The sequence below is a fragment of the Bufo gargarizans genome, chromosome 8 (genome assembly GCF_014858855.1).
Source record: "Bufo gargarizans isolate SCDJY-AF-19 chromosome 8, ASM1485885v1, whole genome shotgun sequence".
Classification (NCBI taxonomy): domain Eukaryota; kingdom Metazoa; phylum Chordata; class Amphibia; order Anura; family Bufonidae; genus Bufo; species Bufo gargarizans.
This window is the reverse complement of record NC_058087.1, coordinates 187330241-187350761: the sequence shown is the minus strand read 5'-3', so window position 1 is coordinate 187350761 and position 20521 is coordinate 187330241.

Genomic DNA, 20521 nt, shown 5'->3' with positions numbered 1-20521 from the left:
CACGAACCTTGACTATAAAGCCCTGAGCACCCTACAATAGTGAGGGGACACGACCACCGGCTCCCTACACCAGACACGGAGGGAGTCAGGGTCACCTGGGATCCAGCAAACAGAAAATAACAGATAACAGTGTAACACTTAACTTTGTGGAGGAGAGGAAAACCAGATGGGCAAGCACACATACTCCAGGAAGAAATATAAGCCGCCCAGAAAAGCATTCTGGGGAAGAATTTAAAGGGAAACAATTAGTCCAACACATAACAGCTGAGAGATGCTAATGAGAGGAGGAGCTGAATACCACAACACAGAACTCAAGGGGGAGGTTCTGAAAGGCCTCTGTCAGAGCTTCTCAGCTGTCTGGTTGTGACAGTACCCCTCCCTCTACGAGTGGACTCCGGACACTCAGAACCCACCTTCTCAGGATGGGACCTATGGAAAGCCTTGATGAGACGAGAGGCTTTAATGTCCGTCACTGAGACCCACATCCTCTCCTCAGGACCATACCCCTCCCAGTGAACAAGGTACTGAAGAGAACCGCGGACAAGACGAGAATCCACAATCCTAGAGACCTGAAATTCAAGATTCCCATCAACCATAATCGGAGGAGGAGGCAAAGGCGAGGGTACAATGGGTTGAACATAAGGTTTCAATAAGGACTTATGAAAAACATTATGGATCTTCCAAGTCTGAGGAAGATCAAGACGGTATGCAACAGGATTGATGACAGACAGGATTTTGTAAGGCCCAATAAACCTAGGACCCAACTTCCAGGAGGGAACCTTCAATTTGATATTCTTGGTAGACAACCACACCAGATCACCAACATTCAGGTCCGGACCAAGCACACGTCTCTTATCAGCCACACGCTTATATCTCTCAGTCATGCTCTTTAGATTATCTTGAATCTTTTGCCAAATAGATGACAAAGACGAGGAGAATCTGTCCTCATCAGGTAAACCAGAAGACCCCTCTCCCGAGAAAGTCCCAAACTGTGGATGAAACCCATATGCACCAAAAAATGGTGACTTATCAGAGGACTCCTGACGACGGTTATTTAAAGCAAACTCAGCAAGGGACAAAAAAGAACACCAATCCTCTTGATTCTCCGCCACAAAACAGCGCAGATATGTCTCCAGATTCTGATTGACGCGCTCTGTCTGGCCATTCGACTGCGGGTGGAAAGCAGAAGAGAATGACAACCGAACCCCCAAGCGAGAACAGAAAGCCTTCCAGAATCTGGAAACAAACTGCGTGCCCCTATCAGAGACTATGTCTGAAGGAATACCGTGCAATTTGACAATGTGATCAACAAATGCCTGCGCCAGCGTCTTAGCATTGGGCAAACCAGGAAAAGGGATGAAATGCACCATTTTGCTAAAACGGTCCACCACCACCAGAATCACAGTCTTCCCCGAGGAACGAGGCAGGTCCGTGATAAAGTCCATGGACAGATGTGTCCAAGGACGGGAAGGAATGGGTAAGGGAAGGAGAGGACCTGATGGCCGTGAATGAGGGACTTTGGCACGAGTGCAAGTCTCGCAGGCTGCCACAAAACCCTCAACCGACTTACGAAGCGCAGGCCACCAGAATCTCCGAGCGATGAGATCCAGTGTGGCTCTTACCCCCGGGTGCCCAGCAAGGACCGTATCGTGGTGTTCTTTAAAAATCTTGTGTCTTAAAGCGAGAGGCACAAACAACCTCCCAGGAGGACAAAGATCAGGAGCCTCTGACTGGGCTGCCTGCACCTCTGCCTCCAATTCAGGAAAAAGAGCAGAGACCACCACACCTTCAGCCAAAATGGGACCCGGGTCTTCAAAATTCCCGCCTCCCGGAAAACAACGTGACAGGGCATCTGCCTTCACATTCTTAACTCCAGGGCGGAACGTGACAACAAAATTAAACCTAGAAAAGAACAACGACCATCTGGCCTGTCTCGGGTTCAGACGCTTGTCTGACTCCAAGTAGGCCAGATTTTTATGGTCAGTAAATACGGTAATAGGGTGTCTGGCTCCCTCTAGCCAATGGCGCCATTCCTCAAAAGCCAACTTGATGGCCAACAATTCCCTATCTCCCACATCGTAATTTCTCTCTGCGGAGGAGAGTTTTCTTGAGAAAAAGGCACACGGTCGCCAATTGGCAGGAGAGGAACCCTGAGACAAGACCGCCCCCACACCCACCTCAGAAGCATCAACCTCAACTATGAAGGGTAACGAAACATCAGGTTGCACCAAGATGGGAGCGGAAGCAAAACTCTCCTTGATATCAGAAAAAGCCTTACGCGCCTCTACTGACCAAGAAGAAAAATCTACCCCCTTTCTGGTCATATCAGTGAGTGGTTTAACAATAGAAGAATAATTTAAGATGAACTTCCTGTAATAATTGGCAAAGCCCAAAAAACGCATCAGCGCCTTTTGATTCTCAGGAAGCTCCCACTCAAGCACAGCGCGGACCTTCTCTGGGTCCATGCGAAAAACAGAAGCGGAGAGAAGAAACCCCAGAAATTGAATTTCTGGAACCGCAAACACACATTTTTCCAGTTTCGCATATAATTTATTCTCCCGCAGGATGAGCAAGACCTGACGTAAATGTTCCTTATGAGTTTTGAAATCGGGAGAAAAAATCAAAATGTCATCCAAATACACCAATACAAATTTTCCCATCAAATGATAAAAAATGCTGTTCACGAAATGCTGGAAAACGGCTGGGGCATTCATCAAACCAAAAGGCATAACCAAGTTTTCAAAATGGCCCTCAGGGGTATTGAAGGCCGTCTTCCATTCGTCCCCTTCTCTGACCCTGACCAGGTTGTATGCCCCTCTTAAATCTAATTTGGAAAAGAGTTTAGCCCCAACAACCTGGTTAAATAGGTCCGGGATCAGAGGAAGCGGATAAGGGTCACGAATTGTGATATTGTTCAGCTCCCTGAAATCCAGACAAGGTCTTAAAGAACCATCTTTTTTCTTAACAAAGAAAAAACCAGCGGCAACAGGTGACTTCAAGGGTCGTATGTGTCCCTTTCTAAGACTCTCAGAGATATAAGCACGCATAGCGATCCTCTCAGGTTGGGAAAGATTGTATAAACGAGATTTAGGCAGCTTGGCGTCTGGGATGAGATTAATAGGGCAATCGTACTCCCTGTGCGGGGGCAAATCCTGAACTCCACTCTCAGAGAAGACATCCGAAAATTCAGAGAGAAAAGATGGTATAGTCTTAGTAGCAACCTCAGAAACAGATGTCATGAGGCAATTCTCTCTGCAAAAGTCACTCCAACCATTTATTTGCTTTGCTTGCCAATCAATGGTGGGGTTATGCTTAGTGAGCCAGGGCAGCCCCAACACCAGCGGGGTGGGCAAACCGCTAAGGACGAAACATGACACATCCTCAACATGAGCATCACTCACAATTAAACGGATATTGTGAACTATGCCCTTTAATGATTTCTGAGAAAGTGGAGCGGAATCGATAGCAAATACAGGAATATCCTTTCTCAAAGCGCACACCTGGAAACCATGAGTTATCGCAAAGTGATTATCAATGAGATTGACCGCTGCTCCACTATCCACAAAAATCTCACAAAAAATGGGACAAAACGGGAACTACAAGCAAACGGAAAATCTTCAATCTCCGCCTCAATCCTGCCAATAGTAACAGACGGAACATTTTTCAAAGATTTTTTCCTGTTTGTTTCTTTATTACTCCCAGAGAACTGCCTGAATCTCCTAGAGGGACAAATATTTGCCAAATGATTAATACCTCCACAACAAAAACAAACCCTCCCATGCGGGCTGAATCTTCTATTGTCAGAAGCAATCAACCCCAGCTGCATGGACTCCTGCTCAGAAGGGGCTGACAGCGACTGAGACCCCTGCGCAGAGAATGGGACCGCTGCACAGTCCTGGGACCGAGTATGACAGGAAGGAGAGATCTCTCCTCTCTCTCTAAGACGCCTGTCAATACGAACGGCCTGAGACATAGCAGAGTCCAAAGAAATAGGCCTTTCATGAAAGGCAAATGCATCTTTCAATCCCTCTGAAAGACCATGGCAAAATTGACTTCGGAGTGCAGCATCATTCCAACCAGTATCAGCTGCCCAACTCCGAAATTCTGAGCAGTATATTTCTGCGGATTGTTTACCCTGGCATAGGAGACGTAGTCTAGACTCCGCCAGAGCAATACGATCCGGATCATCATATATCTGACCCAGGGCTAAAAAGAATTCATCCACTGAACGGAGGGGCCGTGCCCCCTCCGGCAGCGAAAAGGCCCAGGACTGAGCGTTACCCCTGAGCAGCGATATAATGATCCCCACCCTCCGTTCCTCATCACCAGAAGAATGGGGAAGAAGGCGAAAATGGAGTTTGCAAGCCTCTCTAAAACGCACAAAATTCTCACTACCCCCGGAGAACGTATCCGGGAGCGAGATCTTAGGCTCAGAACAAGCTCCATGAACGCAAGCTGAACCGGTCACTTGAAGCTGAGAAAAAGTCTTACGGAGGTCAGCTACCTCCAATGAAAGACCCTGGAAGCGTTCAGCCAAAAGTGAAACCGGATCCATGCTTAAGACGGTTTTGGCGGCTTATAATGTCACGGAATGTGTACAGGTAACAAGGCAAAACAACATGCATAAATGTCTCGCTGGATCCAAAAGCTAAGGAACGAAAGGGAGACCCCTGTAGAAGACCTGGCACTTTCCCTGGCTGCTCAGCCTATGCATAGATCCAAATGGTGGAGGTATGCATATCCACGAACCTTGACTATAAAGCCCTGAGCACCCTACAATAGTGAGGGGACACGACCACCGGCTCCCTACACCAGACACGGAGGGAGTCAGGGTCACCTGGGATCCAGCAAACAGAAAATAACAGATAACAGTGTAACACTTAACTTTGTGGAGGAGAGGAGAACCAGATGGGCAAGCACACATACTCCAGGAAGAAATATAAGCCGCCCAGAAAAGCATTCTGGGGAAGAATTTAAAGGGAAACAATTAGTCCAACACATAACAGCTGAGAGATGCTAATGAGAGGAGGAGCTGAATACCACAACACAGAACTCAAGGGGGAGGTTCTGAAAGGCCTCTGTCAGAGCTTCTCAGCTGTCTGGTTGTGACACCAGGCCCATATGCAGCACGAGGCCCCAAAATGTCCTCATTTCGGCTGCACTGACCGGCGTCCAGCCACTGGGCCTGGCCAAAAAGGAGCCCGGGTGTTGAGCAACGAACTGTTGGGCGTACAGGTTCGTCTGCTCCACCATCAGATTTACTAGTGGGTCACTGAAAAAATGACAAAAAAAGTCATATTCAGTGTAGCCCACTGTGGAAATCTGGATTCCTGATTGGCCTACAAAATCAGGAATCACGGGCTCGTATCGCTCTGGAATACACCAGACTAGTTCAACGGCAGGGTACTCCGGTGGATTTAACTGGTGGGCCGGAATACCAGTACGAGCCCCAGAGCTGCTCGTACCAGGCTGGGCCACAGGGTCCCTAACATGGCGATCCCCTTGCTCCGCCTGGCGGCGTCTCCGCCGCCTTGGGGGCTCATCATCATCGCTGGATGATGAGGAGGACGCGGATGACAACAGGAATGTGGGGTCATCCTCATCCTCACTGGGACTCTCGGAGTCAGAGGCAAGCTGGGCGTATGCCTCCTCGGCCGAGAACATCCGGCGGTCCATAGGGGAGTGTGTGTCAGCGTGTGTATGTGCGTGTGTGTAACTCTTTATTTTGTGTGCGTGTGTGTGGGGGCACGGGTGTTCACGAACTCACCCTAAAACTAACAGAAAAAAAAAACGAAAAAAAAAAAGGCGATTCGCTAACAGTGGCCGGACGCTAAGAGTGCCGGGCACAGTCAGCGTACACAAAAAAAAAAAAAAAATCCTGCACCCCAAAAAAGTGTGGGGGGGCAGGGGTGGGGGGCAAGCGGCCGCACCCCTGGGGGGTCTAGGGTCACACAGCTGTGCTGTGGACCCCAGACACCCTAACTTAGGGTGATGCAATCAAAGTTGAACAAACTAACTTTCCCTTTTTTTTCCCTGCCTAACCCAAACTTTCCCTATGTACCTGAAGTTCAGATGGGGGGTGCAGGCAGCTCCTCTCTCCTCCGGCTCCGGAACACAAAAGGAGGAGGAGAGGAGCGCCTGCATCTTTTGAATCTGCCGCCGTCCCGCCCACAGACCAATCAGAGGCGATCCTGAGAGGTGATGTCACCATCACCACTCAGGATCGCTGGATGGCGATTGGTGGGGTGAAATCACACCACCATCACCATTCTGTTCCGGGTTATCGAGTCTTCAGAGACCCGAATAACCCGGAAACGCAGAAAACCGCAGGTCTGAATTGATCTGCGTTTTTTTGCGATCACCGACATGGGGGGGTCACAGGACCCCCCGGCGCATTTAGCCTAGGTGCCTGCTCAATGATTTGAGCAGGCACCGGGTTCCGATCACCGCCCGCCGGGCAGCAGTGATCGGAACCATACATGACATACCGGTACGTCATGTGTCCTTAAGAGGTTAATCAGTGATAAATTAGTTCTTTTATTTTTACTTTTTTCACTTATTTTTTTTTGACCCATACCCACTTGGTTCTTGAAGATCCAGTGGGTCTGATGTCTGTATAATACAATACAGTACACTATATAGTGTACTGTACTGTATTTTCACTTCACACTTAGTCTGATCAGACTTCTGCCTTTAGCAGAAGTCTGGTCAGACTTAGCCTTACCATGGCAAGCAGGAAGCCTGTGACCACCACTCGCTGCCACAACAGAGCAGCAGGTGATGGGAAGGGAGGGGGGCCCCCTCCCTCTGTGATCACATCAGGAATCGGGGGCTGAAACTGCACGGCAGCCCCCCGATGGGAGAGGGAGGGAGCTCCCTCCCTGTTAACCTCTTCCATACAGCGGTCTCTACGGACCATGGCATGGAAGGGGCTAAATGGCTGACATCACACCACAGATGTCAGCCGTTTCAAGCATAGTGTCAACACTCTGCTTACTAACCGCTCGGCCATCCTGGAAATGAGAGGGGGCGGGATGATCGCGCGCCCGCCCGCACCGCCCCCCAAGCACCGCCCCTCCGCGCACCGCAGACCACAGGGATCAGAAACTTTCAAAAGCGCTGCATACCGCAAGTCTGAATTGACCTGAGGTTTGCAGCGATTGCCGATACGGGGGGTCACAGGACCCCCCCTCGGCATTGTTACAGAGTGCCTGCTGAATGATTTCAGCAGGCACTCTGTTCCGATCACCGCCCGCCGCGTAGCGGTGATCAGAAATACACATGACGTACCGGTACCTCATGTGTCCTTAAGTACCAGGGCATCATGATGTACCGATACACAATCATATCATTTTTGAAACAAAAAAAAATTATGTTTTAATGTCTCCATAGTCTGAGAGCCATATTTTTTTTATTTTTTTGGATGATTGTCCTATGTATGGGGCTCATTTCTTGCAGGATGAGGTGCCGATTTGATTGGTACCATTTTGGTGTACATACGACTTTTTTTTATCACTTTTATAACCTTTTTGGGGAAGTAAGGTGGGCAAAATGTCAATTTCATCATAGTTTTTATTTTTGAACCCCCAAAAAAAATCATGTTTTAATGTCTCCAAAGTCTGATAATTAATCTATATTGAAATGGCACGACCGCCAAAAAACAATTGGATCCAAATAGAGGTGCTCAGTGAAGGGGCTGTTAAGCCACTATATAGGAAAAATTATTTCACGACACACTCGTGTAATTTGCACGATAGTATATATTTTATTTTGTTTTTTGCCAACACCAACTTTATAGATCCCTTACATCAGTACAATCTGACGCAGGATCTTCATAAGTTCTATCGTTCATTACGATTGAAAGCCCATTTTCTATCTTCTAATACCATTGATAGATCGATTGTTCCTGATAAATTGTCTATTACCCAACTGGGCCTTAGATCCAGAAGCAACTTCATGCCCCCATCATAGCATTGAGGCCTTTATTGATCTAATTGATAGGGAAATTCGGATAGCACTAGACTCACAGAAACGAGGCAACTATCCCATATCTCGCAATCTATCAAATATAGAAACTGTAGCCCTTAAAACCTTAATGCAAGACACCAGTATTTCAATTAAACCCGCTGACAAAGGCGGAGCTATAGTTGTTATGGATACTAAATACTATATTCAAGAAATAGAAACCCAACTTTCCGATAAAGAGACATATGAGTTAATTCCATCCAATCCGACCTATAAAATACAACAAGAAGTCAACTCACTATTAGGGTCCATTCACACGTCCTTTTTTTTCCTTCCTGATCTGTTCCGTTTTTTGCGGAACAGATCTGGACCAGATCTGGACCCATTCATTTTCAATGGGTCCTGAAAAAAATCGGACAGCACAATGTGTGCTGTCAGTTTCCGTTGTTCCGTTCCGCATGTCCGAAAAAATATAAAACTTGTCCTATTTTTTTCCGCAAAAATCGGATCCTGGTACAATACAAAGTCAATGGATCCGCAAAAAACGGAAGACTTTCGTATGTCATTACGTATGTCATCCGTTTTATGCGGATTCCTTTCCTGGAAATTAAATAACTAGACTTCTATTCACTTTTTTTTTTTTTTTAATTTTCAAAGAAATCCAAACAACTTTATTTGCTTATTGAAATTTATACATTTTATTGAAACGGATGACATACGGAAACATTTTCAGGAACTACAGATCCGCAAAAAAACGGACCAAAATTCGGGATATAGAAAAATACTGACGTGTGAATGTAGCCTTAGACTCTGCTTTACATCAGGGCACTATTGACAAAGCTACATATAATTTCCTACATAATGAATACCACATGATGCCTGTGCTATATACGCTGCCAAAAATACACAAAAATCTTGAAAAACCCCCGGGTAGGCCTATAGTAGCTTCCACTAATTCATTGCTATCGCCTTTATCCATTTATCTTGAAAAGATTCTTACTCCATTAATTCAGAAAACAGATTCCTTTTTGTTAGATACTACCCACTTTCTAAGTATCATCTCTACCTTGGGCCCCATTCCTGATAGTGCTCTCTTAGTAACTTTGGATGTTTGCAGCCTGTATACCTCTATACCTCATGATGGGGGTGTACAGGCTGTATCGAACATCCTTAAATTCTCTTCATTGTCCATACAACAACAGGTCTTCTGCATCGATTTACTTAAACTTGTTTTGCAACGTAACTATTTTATGTTTGGGGAAAATTATTATATCCAGCGAAAAGGTACAGCAATGGGGGCTAACGTAGCCCCCCCCCCTGCCTATATGGCAGACTTTGAGACAACACATGTATATTCTTACCAGGCCTTTCAACAATATTGTACTATATGGCGTCGCTTTATAGACGATATTTTCTTGATTTGGGTAGGCACTCGCGACTCTTTTGACAATTTTTTTCAGTATCTTAATAATATCCCACCAGGTCTACAGTTTAGGCTACTTTCACACTAGCGTTCGGGTTTCCGTTCGTGAGCTCCGTTTGAAGGAGCTCACGAGCGGACCCGAACGCTTCCGTCCAGCCCTGATGCAGTCTGAATGGAGGCGGATCCGCTCAGACTGCATCAGTCTGGCGGCGTTCAGCCTCCGCTCCGCTCGCCTCCGCACGGACAGGCGGACAGCTGAACGCTGCTTGCAGCGTTCGGGTGTCCGCCTGGCCGTTCGGAGGCGTGCGGATCCGTGCGGATCCGTCCAGACTTTCAATGTAAGTCAATGGGGACGGATCCGTTTGAAGATGCCACAATGTGGCTCAATCTTCAAGCGGATCCGTCCCCCATTGACTTTACATTGAAAGTCTGGACGGATCCGTCCCAGGCTATTTTCACACTTAGCTTTTTTTTGCTAATATAATGCAGACGGATCCGTTCTGAACGGAGCCTCCGTCTGCATTATTATGAGCGGATCCGTTCAGAACGGATCCGCCCGAACGCTAGTGTGAAAGTAGCCTAACTGTTACTATTTGTGATTCTACAATCCATATTTTGGATACTATGATAATAAAAAATACTGATGGTAAACTTTCGGTAGTCCTGTACAAAAAACCTACTGATAGGAATACCCTTCTCCTTTATTCTAGTAATCATCCCCGCAATACGAAAAATTAATTGCCTAAGTCACAGTTTACTAGAGTCAATCGAATCGTGAGCGACCCCAATATCAGGAGAATTCGTCTACAAGAAATGTCTCAAAGATTTTCAGAACGTGGATATCCTAGATCACTTTTAAACCTGGAACTGAAAAAAATTGCTGATAGCACTAAAACAGCCACTAAGTCTCCCTCCCCTCCACGTTTGCCGTTTATTACTACATATCATCCATTTGTACCTAAGATACATCAAATTATTCGGAAACATTGGCCCTTATTGCACCAATTCTATCCTGACATTCCTGAATTTGGAAATCCTATGAGAATGTGCTACAAACGACCGCAAAATTTGAGGGACTCTTTAGTTCACGCCGATATAGGTTCATATACACCTAGATATGTTCAGACCACTTTAGCCCCTCCAAAAAATTGCACATTTCCGTGCTTGAATTGTGCCCAATGTACTCATGTCAAAAAAGGCAATACCTTTAATGTAACGGAACGCCTAGCACCCTGACCGAGTGCCTCCGTTGCTAGATGCTCCTAGTGCTTTCCGAGGACTCCAAGCACTCCACTTGACACCGTACGCACTGCAGACCCCACGAACCGCCGTAGCTTGGTTGGGGTCTCACCGTCCTCCACCCACGCTGGACCTACTACAAGGCTCCAGGCTCCAGTGGGTGAACCTCTCCTACAGCCAGAGAGCAGGAACAGCTCTTACAAGAGCTAGTAGTTATGCCAGGGGAGTATAGCAAATCTTCAGCGTATAGCAATCCCCCAGTTTGATCAGTTATCCAAACACCAGTCTTAACATGATGAAGGATAAAACAGGAACACTTTATTGAGGGCTACCCGCCCGTATTTATGCAGGTCCATATCTGGTGGACACGCCCCCAGGGGACCAGAATGGAGACTGCGACACACCGAACAGATACAACACATCCCCACAATGCATCATGGTTTCCTCCTCTCTGCCCCAGAGACAACCGAGGGATAATCCAATTATCTCTCAGGACAAAGGGAAGATCGCCAATACACATGTGGGGACAACAGGACAGAAATCACCATTTAAACACACAATGTCACACCCTCCCAGCAACCACAGACATTTAACATATTCCCAGATAGCTCAAGTCTGAGTGCATATCATTAGGCGAATGGCACTCAGACCACATGAATACAATTAAACTAGCCATCTGGGTACCCTCACATAACAAAATACAATTCCAAAGACAGATTTAAGCTGTGCGGCCGGCCCGTCTTCTTTAAAGTTAGTATGGGCCATAATCCTGTGGCAGGAGGCTGGCAACCAGCCCCCTCCAAAACACCGTGGCGAGGTTGGTTTCATCACACCTTTATACACCCGCATTCAGGGAAAACCTATAATATCAGGGGCTTTTACACATGCATATCCTCTTACGTTGTTTATATGATTAAATGTCCTTGTGGCCTGGCCTATATAGGTGAAACCTCTCAATGCATACGAGACCGGATTTGTAAGCACAAATCTGATATTAGATGCAAAAAAGCAGAACTTCAAATACCACATCATTTTCTTCAGATGCAACACAGGATTAGTCAACTCCAATTCCAGGTCATTGACCATGTTCCTATACCAAGAAGGGGTGGGAACCGTAAACTTTTACTTCAAAAAAGGGAGTCCTTCTGGATCTATGAGCTCAGAACATTATCACCACATGGACTCAATCGTGAATTTGATTTGTTACTATAATTGTGCTATATAACTCTGCTGCCTAAATTTAAATATTACCTGTCTGTTCATATATTGCCTGCGAACCTTATTATCTTCACATGTTTATCTCTATTTTTATTTTTACCTAGACCCGTTGACTCACAGGTGTAGGTATGATATAATTTCTATATAATCTTTGTTATTGATGTAATAACTCTACTAACCTAGTTGCATCTAACTCTGTGACTAATGAGTCATTATATGATTGCAAGTTATGGTTTTTCTAAATCATTTTGGCAAAAGTGCCACATGGTATACACAGTGATGTCCTTTTTGCTATTTGAGTTATGATTGACAATGGAATATGGAGGTTATACCTTGTTTTGACATACTATGCTTCAAATTACATTCTTAACACTATCCGGGCCTCGTGCGCACTATTATCGGTGGCTTTCTTTATGCAGACATGGAGATGCGATACGAATAGACGCCTCGCGTACTACACATTATGCGCGTACTCCGCGCGCATGCGCAGCCTCCCTTTCCAGCGGCTTGCGTCTTACAGACTTGTAGGCGCATACTAGTGACGTCAGACGCCGTAACACATGAGGCTGATACTTTATAACTGGCGTCTCGACGTTAGTCTCCACTATGCCGCCAACGAACAAACACTATCCTTCTAGCACACGGTACGTTTAGTTATATTTAATATACTTATGCGTGTATAAACTGTTAGAATACTATACAAGGTATTTTATGACTATGGTCATTTCCTCCATGTTCCTCTGTCGTCTTGCTGTTTATATATGTATATAGATTCTATGTATAATATACCCTCTACATGAATGCTTGAAATATAACTGATAGACTGACAGATATACTTTTTGTTACTTACAATAATATATATTGACTCTAAAGTCTGATTAAGTTTGGTACTTATTGGTCAATTTTCTATTTTCCTTTATTATTAATGTATATTTTGCTTATACCATATACTTATTTGTATTATTATAGGCCGTGATCAAGGTCCCGGGTGGACCGAAACTTTGGCCCTGAATTTACGTGATGACTGATTTATAAAGTTGGTGTTGGCAAAAAAACAAAATAAAAAATAAAATATATACTATCGTGCAAATTACACGAGTGTGCCGTGAAATAATTTTTCCTCCAAAGTCTGATAGACATATTTTTTTATTTTTTTGGACGATTGTCCTATGTACGGGGCTCATTTTTTTGCGGGATGACACATTTTATTACATTGACCCACCATTGCACCAAATTATGGTAAACATCCCTCACTTCCATGCCTTTGCCCAAATGTGATACCTTTCTATGTCATTACTTCTCCTAACCAGCTGTCTATAAAAATTGTCTCATTTTCCAAATGTCGCACACTTCTGCACCTTCACTGAAATTAAATTCTGTATGATAATTACATTGACTCGTTTTCAAATGGTGCTCATTTGTCCACCATTGTTTAAATTGTCCTTTTTTCTAAATGTTGTAGAGTTCCATGCTTTTGACAAAATTTAAGTCACCACTATACTGCTTCGTGCTACAACAAGTAGCAGAAACCACAGCAGTCAGTTCAGTTTGCTAAAAGATGGAACTGTCTTCCCCACTGCCACACTAACTTGATGCACATCAGCAAATAGACTTGCACCACCTAAACAATTAGGTTCAGTCATACCTGTACTGTGCCCTTTCTCCAGCGCGTACCCTGTTCCCTGACCCCATGGACTTCTGGGGAGGTAGATTGGAACAGTGGCTGGAATTGTCCCAGTTTGCTATCATTCTACTGTTTTGTCTAGCCTGTACTGTACTGAAAAATAGAGTATTCAGTAAGGCAGGTGGCGTCACCCAAATTTAATTCTGCTACAGTTGTAGCAGGGGTAATACACACACTCTTCACTCACATTTCTTAACTCATCGCGTTATCTTGAAACAAAAGCCATTGAAAAGCAATTGCTTAACGCACTTAGTTGCATTTAGTTTAGATAACATGTCTCATAAAGCATGTGTGTTAACCTTACTACATCCGTATATGGCATTGGTACTTCTGGCTAGCTGCATTTAAATATTGGGGGTCAGTTACTAACAGAAACTCACCTATTTTTGGTGTATTTTTGGCGCATATTGTGGCGCAAAGGTTATTTGCGTCACATTTTGCAACATTTCCCCGCTCATGCCAGGTCTAAAAAAGGAGCATGACATGGATGGGGAAGGGGACAGACCTGAAGGACTGTCTCAATTATCATTTTGTACGCCTGTTTTAAGCTTAGAAAATGGTCAAAATGTAAGCCAGCAAGGAAGCTGGTGTAGATTTAGACCGGTACTGGATGCACTTAAGTTATGTAGAGGCTGGGGCCTCTTCATAATTTCGGCTGATCCACCGCCAGTGCACGGGGTTATTAAGACGAGCGTCTAAAATGCTGGTCTTAATAAATGACCCCAATTGTCTCCTTCTTAAAATGTCACCCAGTTACATACCTTCACCCAATTTTAATTCTTCTTTATTGTAGTAGTATTTGTGGACAGATGTCTGTAAAAACTGTCTTGTTTTCGAAACGTTATGCAGTTTCGTGCCTCCATCAAAATGTTATTCTGCTCTATGTATGATATTCGTTCAACTAGCCAGCTGTCTTTTTTTTTTTTATTGTTTAAAATTATCTCATTTTCAAAATGGTTGTGGCTTTTCTCCTGCACATACCTTGTTCCTTGACCTCATGGACTTCTGGGGATTTAGACTGGAGCAGTGGTTGGAACTGGCCCAGTTTGCTATAATTGAACTGTCCAGCCTCTAGTGTCTTCTCAGAGAGCGATTCCAGCATAGTAGGTGGTGTCTTCATAGCCGAGCGGTCAAAATTGTCCTGTAAGGTGTCTAAAACATTACCTTTGTTAAAATGAATCAAGCATATAAATCCATGTGGACTTCCACACATATCTGGCTGATGACACTGAATAGATCTGCCATTTCTGACAGTGGCTATTTATTGCCAGTCTAATGATGCAACTGCCGCTGTCTGCCTGTTTATAATGTCTCGTACTATACTGCAGCCGCCGATGACACAGCTGCTACTCCCCCTTGTGTCACTGCTAGTACCCTTATATGGCTGCACATCTTCTGCCTTGTCCACTCACTGCCAAGATAATTTTAGGGGGCTTGTTCAGAACAAGCCACTGCTTTTCCTGATACTACTGTGTGGGTATAAACACTAGTAGGCACTCAATAAAGGACAATTTATGGAATGGTTTTTAATTTTAAATAAGCATAACAAATGGGATGGCTGAGTATGTTTTTAAACAGGCTATATGTGAAAACATTATCCATATATTTACCCATAGTTATATGTGTCATGGTCACTGTAACATTATTTACTATTGTCATTATTGTGTGAAAGAGCTTAAATGATAGGGGAGAGACAGAAAGTACAAAAATCTGAGAAAAAAACTTCAAAATGAAAAAGACAAGAGAGAAAGAATATTTGCAATATACCAATTTTAAGGCTCAGGATGGATGACATATTTAATGCAGACACTTTTGCCTAACTGTATCCCAGCTATTAGTTGGCTTACTTTGAGAATTATGGTGTATTTTTGGTGCACAATTGTACATCTTAGGCCATGTCACTTTTCCCGTAAATTCCCTCTTCCCACCAATTTCTGATAAGTCACTTCCTTTTTAGGACTAGGCACTTTCACTTAATCTATGTGAGGCAAATTAGTTCAAATTGCGCCCCTTTTTGGTGCAACAGATTCCAAAATCTACAGTAGGAATGTTGCAATCTTAAATTCTTGAAAATGTCTTTTACTACTCTAGCATTCACCAATCTGAATCAAAATTACTCTTTAAAAAGTGCATTCCCTTTATGACCATCAGCAACGCAGTTTTAATACTGGAGTTCTGTAGACTGTATATGATAGGATTCATTATGGGGATGATAGTTGTATAGACTACATTGAAGGTTAAATCTAGAACATCAAAGTAAGATGGTATCAGATACCCTGTTACGCCTGTTCCATAGTAAATAGAGATGACAGTGATGTGGGATGAGCAGGTGGAGAAGGCCTTACTTCTGCTTTCACTTGACTTTATCTTAAATATGGTAAAGAAAATTTTAAAGTAAGAAATAAAAGTGCACATCAATGGAAGAAACCCAAAAAACACAATATCCATGCCGGTTATTGCAAATACTATTTCTGTGACAGTACAAGTTGTCTTTGTTAGTGACTTTGCATCACAGGAGAACTGGTGGATGAGGTTGGAGTGACAGGAGGACTTGTATAAAGCTGAGATTACAAATATTAGAGAATTAAAAAAGGCGGCTGCCCAAACCCCAATAGTTATCAGGATACAATTTCTCCGACTCAGGATCCGATGATAATGTAAGGGGAGGCAGATAGCAACATATCGGTCATAAGCCATAATGAAGAGAAGAATACCCTCTGTGCCCGCCGCTGTTAGAAAACAGTACAACTGAGTATAACATTGTGAGAAGGAGACAAAGTGATTTCCGGATAATAAGATGTGCAGTAATTTTGGAACCGTGACCGATGTATAAAATATGTCTACAATGGACAAATTACAGATAAAGAGATACATTGGTTCATGTAACTGAACTGTCAGACATATGACTGTGATAATGGAGGCATTAATAAGGACTCCGACCAGATATATCAAGAAGAAGAAAGTGGTAATGAGTGGTTTATATTTTGTCTCCCCAGAAAATGGCAAAAAATAAAAATATTCGATGGACGTCTCATTCTTCGTCATTGGTTTCTTAACAAAATATCCACATTAATTGTTTATTATAGATTTCAGCGCATAATATACCAAATGTCAATAAAATTAGAGGAAGAGAGAAATGTGAGCATGTAAAACCTCATTTTGGAGACCAAACAGTCATGCCTTGTAACCCAGAGATCAAGTCTGCTGATCCAGTCATGTATTGGCAATCCTTGAACCCTAGGTAACTCACTCTAGACTCATCTATACTTGGTTTTTGTGACCTCATGTTTTATAGCTTTTGTTTCTTACTGTTACTTCTAGAAACATACTGTACTAACGCTGTTATGAATTCTCTTGAAAATATATTCACATATTTTTGGTGAGTTTGATTCTTACTGTTCTTACTATTTACTATTAGTAGGTAAAAAAAAAATATTGATGACGTTTAAAAATCCAAATTCAGCGGAATATAATACATTGGAAGTTAACTCTAATGTATTGAAATAAAAATATCCTGTATTTAGGGTTATTAAGAAGTTAAGAAAAAGGTAATATATTATAAATGATAAAATTATATATATTATTAAATTATAAAAGGGTTAGAATTAATATGATCAAGAATATTTTAAATGTAAAGCCATTCTATTCATATTGTGTATTTTAGCTTGGATCATTCAAAAAATATCTTGACTTTTCATGTAGAACAAATTAGATTCACAGTAGTATTGATAGTATTGATACCAGAACGGTGTCAAAATCACCAGCATTTACTGTTACAAATTATAAAGGGGTGAGGAACTGGCAATATTTTTTTTTAACTTTTATTAAGTACATAAAATTGATAGACCATCGAAACAGTACAACACAAGACAACATGTACAGTCATGTGAAAAAATTAGGACACCCTTTGAAAGCATGTGGTTTTTTGTAACATTTTTAATAAAAGGTTATTTCATCTCCGTTTCAACAATACAGAGAGATTAAAGTAATCCGACTAACCAAAGAAAACTGAAGAAAAGTCTTTTCAAGATCTTCTGTAAATGTCATTCTACAAAAATGCCTATTCTAACTGAGGAAAAAGATAGGACACCCTTGCCCCTAATAGCGAGTGTTACCTCCTTTGGCTGAAATAACTGCAGTGAGACGGTTCTTGTAGCCATCTACCAGTCTTCGACATCGGTCTGAGGAAATTTTACCCCACTCCTCAATGCAGAACTTTTTCAGCTGTGAGATGTTTGAGGGGTTTCTTGCACGTACAGCCCTTTTCAAGTCACCCCACAGCATCTCAATGGGATTCAAATCTGGACTTTGACTTGGCCATTCCAGGACTCTCCATTTCTTCTTTTTCAGCCAATCTTTGGTTGATTTACTAGTATGTTTTGGGTCATTGTCATGTTGCATGGTCCAGTTCCGCTTCAGCTTTAATTTTAATTTTTTAAATTTAATTTTCTAACTGATGGTCTCACATGTTCTTCAAGCACCTTCTGATACACAGTAGAATTCATCGTGGATTCTATGATGGTGAGCTGACCAGGTCCTGCTGCAGCAAAGCAGCCCCAAACCATGACACTTCCACCTCCATGCTTCACAGTTGGTATGAGGTTCTTTTCTTGGAATGCTGTGTTTGGTTTACGCCAAACATGTCCTCTGCTGTTGTGTCCAAATAATTCAATTTTGGACTCATCTGTCCAAAGAACATTATTCCAGAAGTCCTGGTCTTTGTCAACTTTATCTCTGGCAAATGTCAGTCTGGCCTCGATGTTTCTCTTGGAAAGCAAAGGTTTCCTCCTTGCACACCTCCCATGCAAGTTAAACTTGTACAGTCTCTTTCTGATTGTAGAGGCATGTACTTCTACATCAACAGTAGCCAGAGCCTGCTGTAGTTCTCGAGATGACACTTTAGGGTTTTTGGAGACCTCTTTTAGCATCTTGCGGTCTGCTCTTGGGGTGAACTTGCTGGGGCGACCAGTCCTGGGCATGTTGGCAGTTGTTTTGAAAGCCCTCCACTTGTAGACTATCTTCCGGACAGTGGAATGGCTGATTTCAAAATCTTTTGAGATCTTTTTAAATCCCTTCCCAGACTCATAGGCTGCTACAATCTTTTTTCTGAAGTCCTCTGACAGCTCTTTTGCTCTCACCATGGTGCTCACTCTCACTTCAACAGTCAGGAGCACACCAAACTAAATGTCTGAGGTTTAAATAGGGCAAGCCTCATTCAACATGCAGAGTAACGATCTACTAATTATGTGCACCTGGTGTGATATACCTGTGTGAGATCTGAGCCAATTTAAGAGGGAATACATGTGAGGGTGTCCTATCTTTTTCCTCAGTTAGAATAGGCATTTTTGTAGAATGACATTTACAGAAGATCTTGAAAAGACTTTTCTTCAGTTTTCTTTGTTTAGTTGGATTACTTTAATCTCTCTGTATTGTTGAAACGGAGATGAAATAACCTTTTATTAAAAATGTTACAAAAAACCACATGCTTTCAAAGGGTGTCCTAATTTTTTAACATGACTGTACATCCTACAGCATCTCCAGAGGTGGCAAGAGCTCAAAAGTTTTTTTTTCCTACCACCTGGATACCGTTGTGCATTTTTAATATGACAACACTTTAAAACTGTTTGTTGCGTATTGTATGGTCTCATCTCTGACTCCATCTGATGAGGTAACACTCTTTTGAGGCTTCCAATAGTGTTGAGCGAATTGAAGTTAATGAAGTTGAATTCGATCTGAATTTAAGGAAAAATTTGATTTGAGACATATCTGAATTTCCTCACTCTTAACGATGAAGAATAATTTTTTCCCTAAAATGTCTGCTGCATATGTTACAAATTAAAAGTACAGATGGAGCAGGGGTAACACACGTTTAACTCAAATTTCTTAACTCATCGCGTTATCTTGAAACAAAAGCCATTGAAAAGCAATTGCTTAACACATTTAGTTACATTTAGTTTAGATAACATGTCTCATAAAGCATGTGTGTTAACCCTGCTACAAGTAGGTAGCCTAGGAAAGCGAGTCTGCAGATAGACATTCCTTGTGATGTCACAGTCCTTTAAAGACCTCATCCTGCGCAGTCACCACCATTTCACTGTGAACTGAGAATCGGGAGAGACATGGCAAGTGCTAGTGACAGGGGCATAGCTTTAGGGGAGCAGAGGTAGCAGTCGCTACCAGGCCCAGGAGCCTGAGAGGGGCCAAAGGCTCTTCTGCCTCATAAGAAGACACTGGTATTATAGAAAGTTTATGCTGGTCAAGTTACACCTCTGGCTGGAGGGAAGGAGTTAGTTCAAGAATTTGGAAAGACAGGGGGGAAGGCGTTTCAACTTTTGCCTTAGGAAGGCTATGCGCTTCCTTACCCCCTGTCCACAAAGCACTGAGGAAAGGGGGCCCAAGCTGAACTTTTGCAACAGGGCCCATAAGTCTTTTGCTATGCCCCTGTCTAGGGACAGTGTTTCAAAAAGCTTTTAACTATAGAATATTGAATATGGACAGTGCAGGGACAGTGTAGGGAGATCATAGGGAATAAGGGATAGTTTATACACACTGTAGGGAGGGTATAGGGAGCCTGCAGTGACATTGCATGGACAGTGTAGTGAGATCGTAGGGAGAGTTTTCAGACACTGTAAGGAGGGCATAGGGAGACTGCAGGGACAGTGCAGGCTCTGTGTAATCGCCCTGTGCATCTTGGTCCATTGCTGTGCCATTCATTCTTGATCTGTACTGTTATATATAGACAATCTGTGCGTCAGACTCATTTTTAACAGGTGGTCTAATATATAGAGGCGATTATCTACTACACCTGCTGCGCCTCCTGCTGAATGCGGCGCAAAGGTCTAAAACGCGGCTCCTAATAACTATGCCCCTAATTTTTGATCCGGAGTTCGATTCGCTCAAGTCTAGTAGAAAGCGATCAAATACATCTGAAATACTGACGGCACAGTACCTAGAGAAGGGATTAACTATGAATGTTTGTGCATTAGAACACA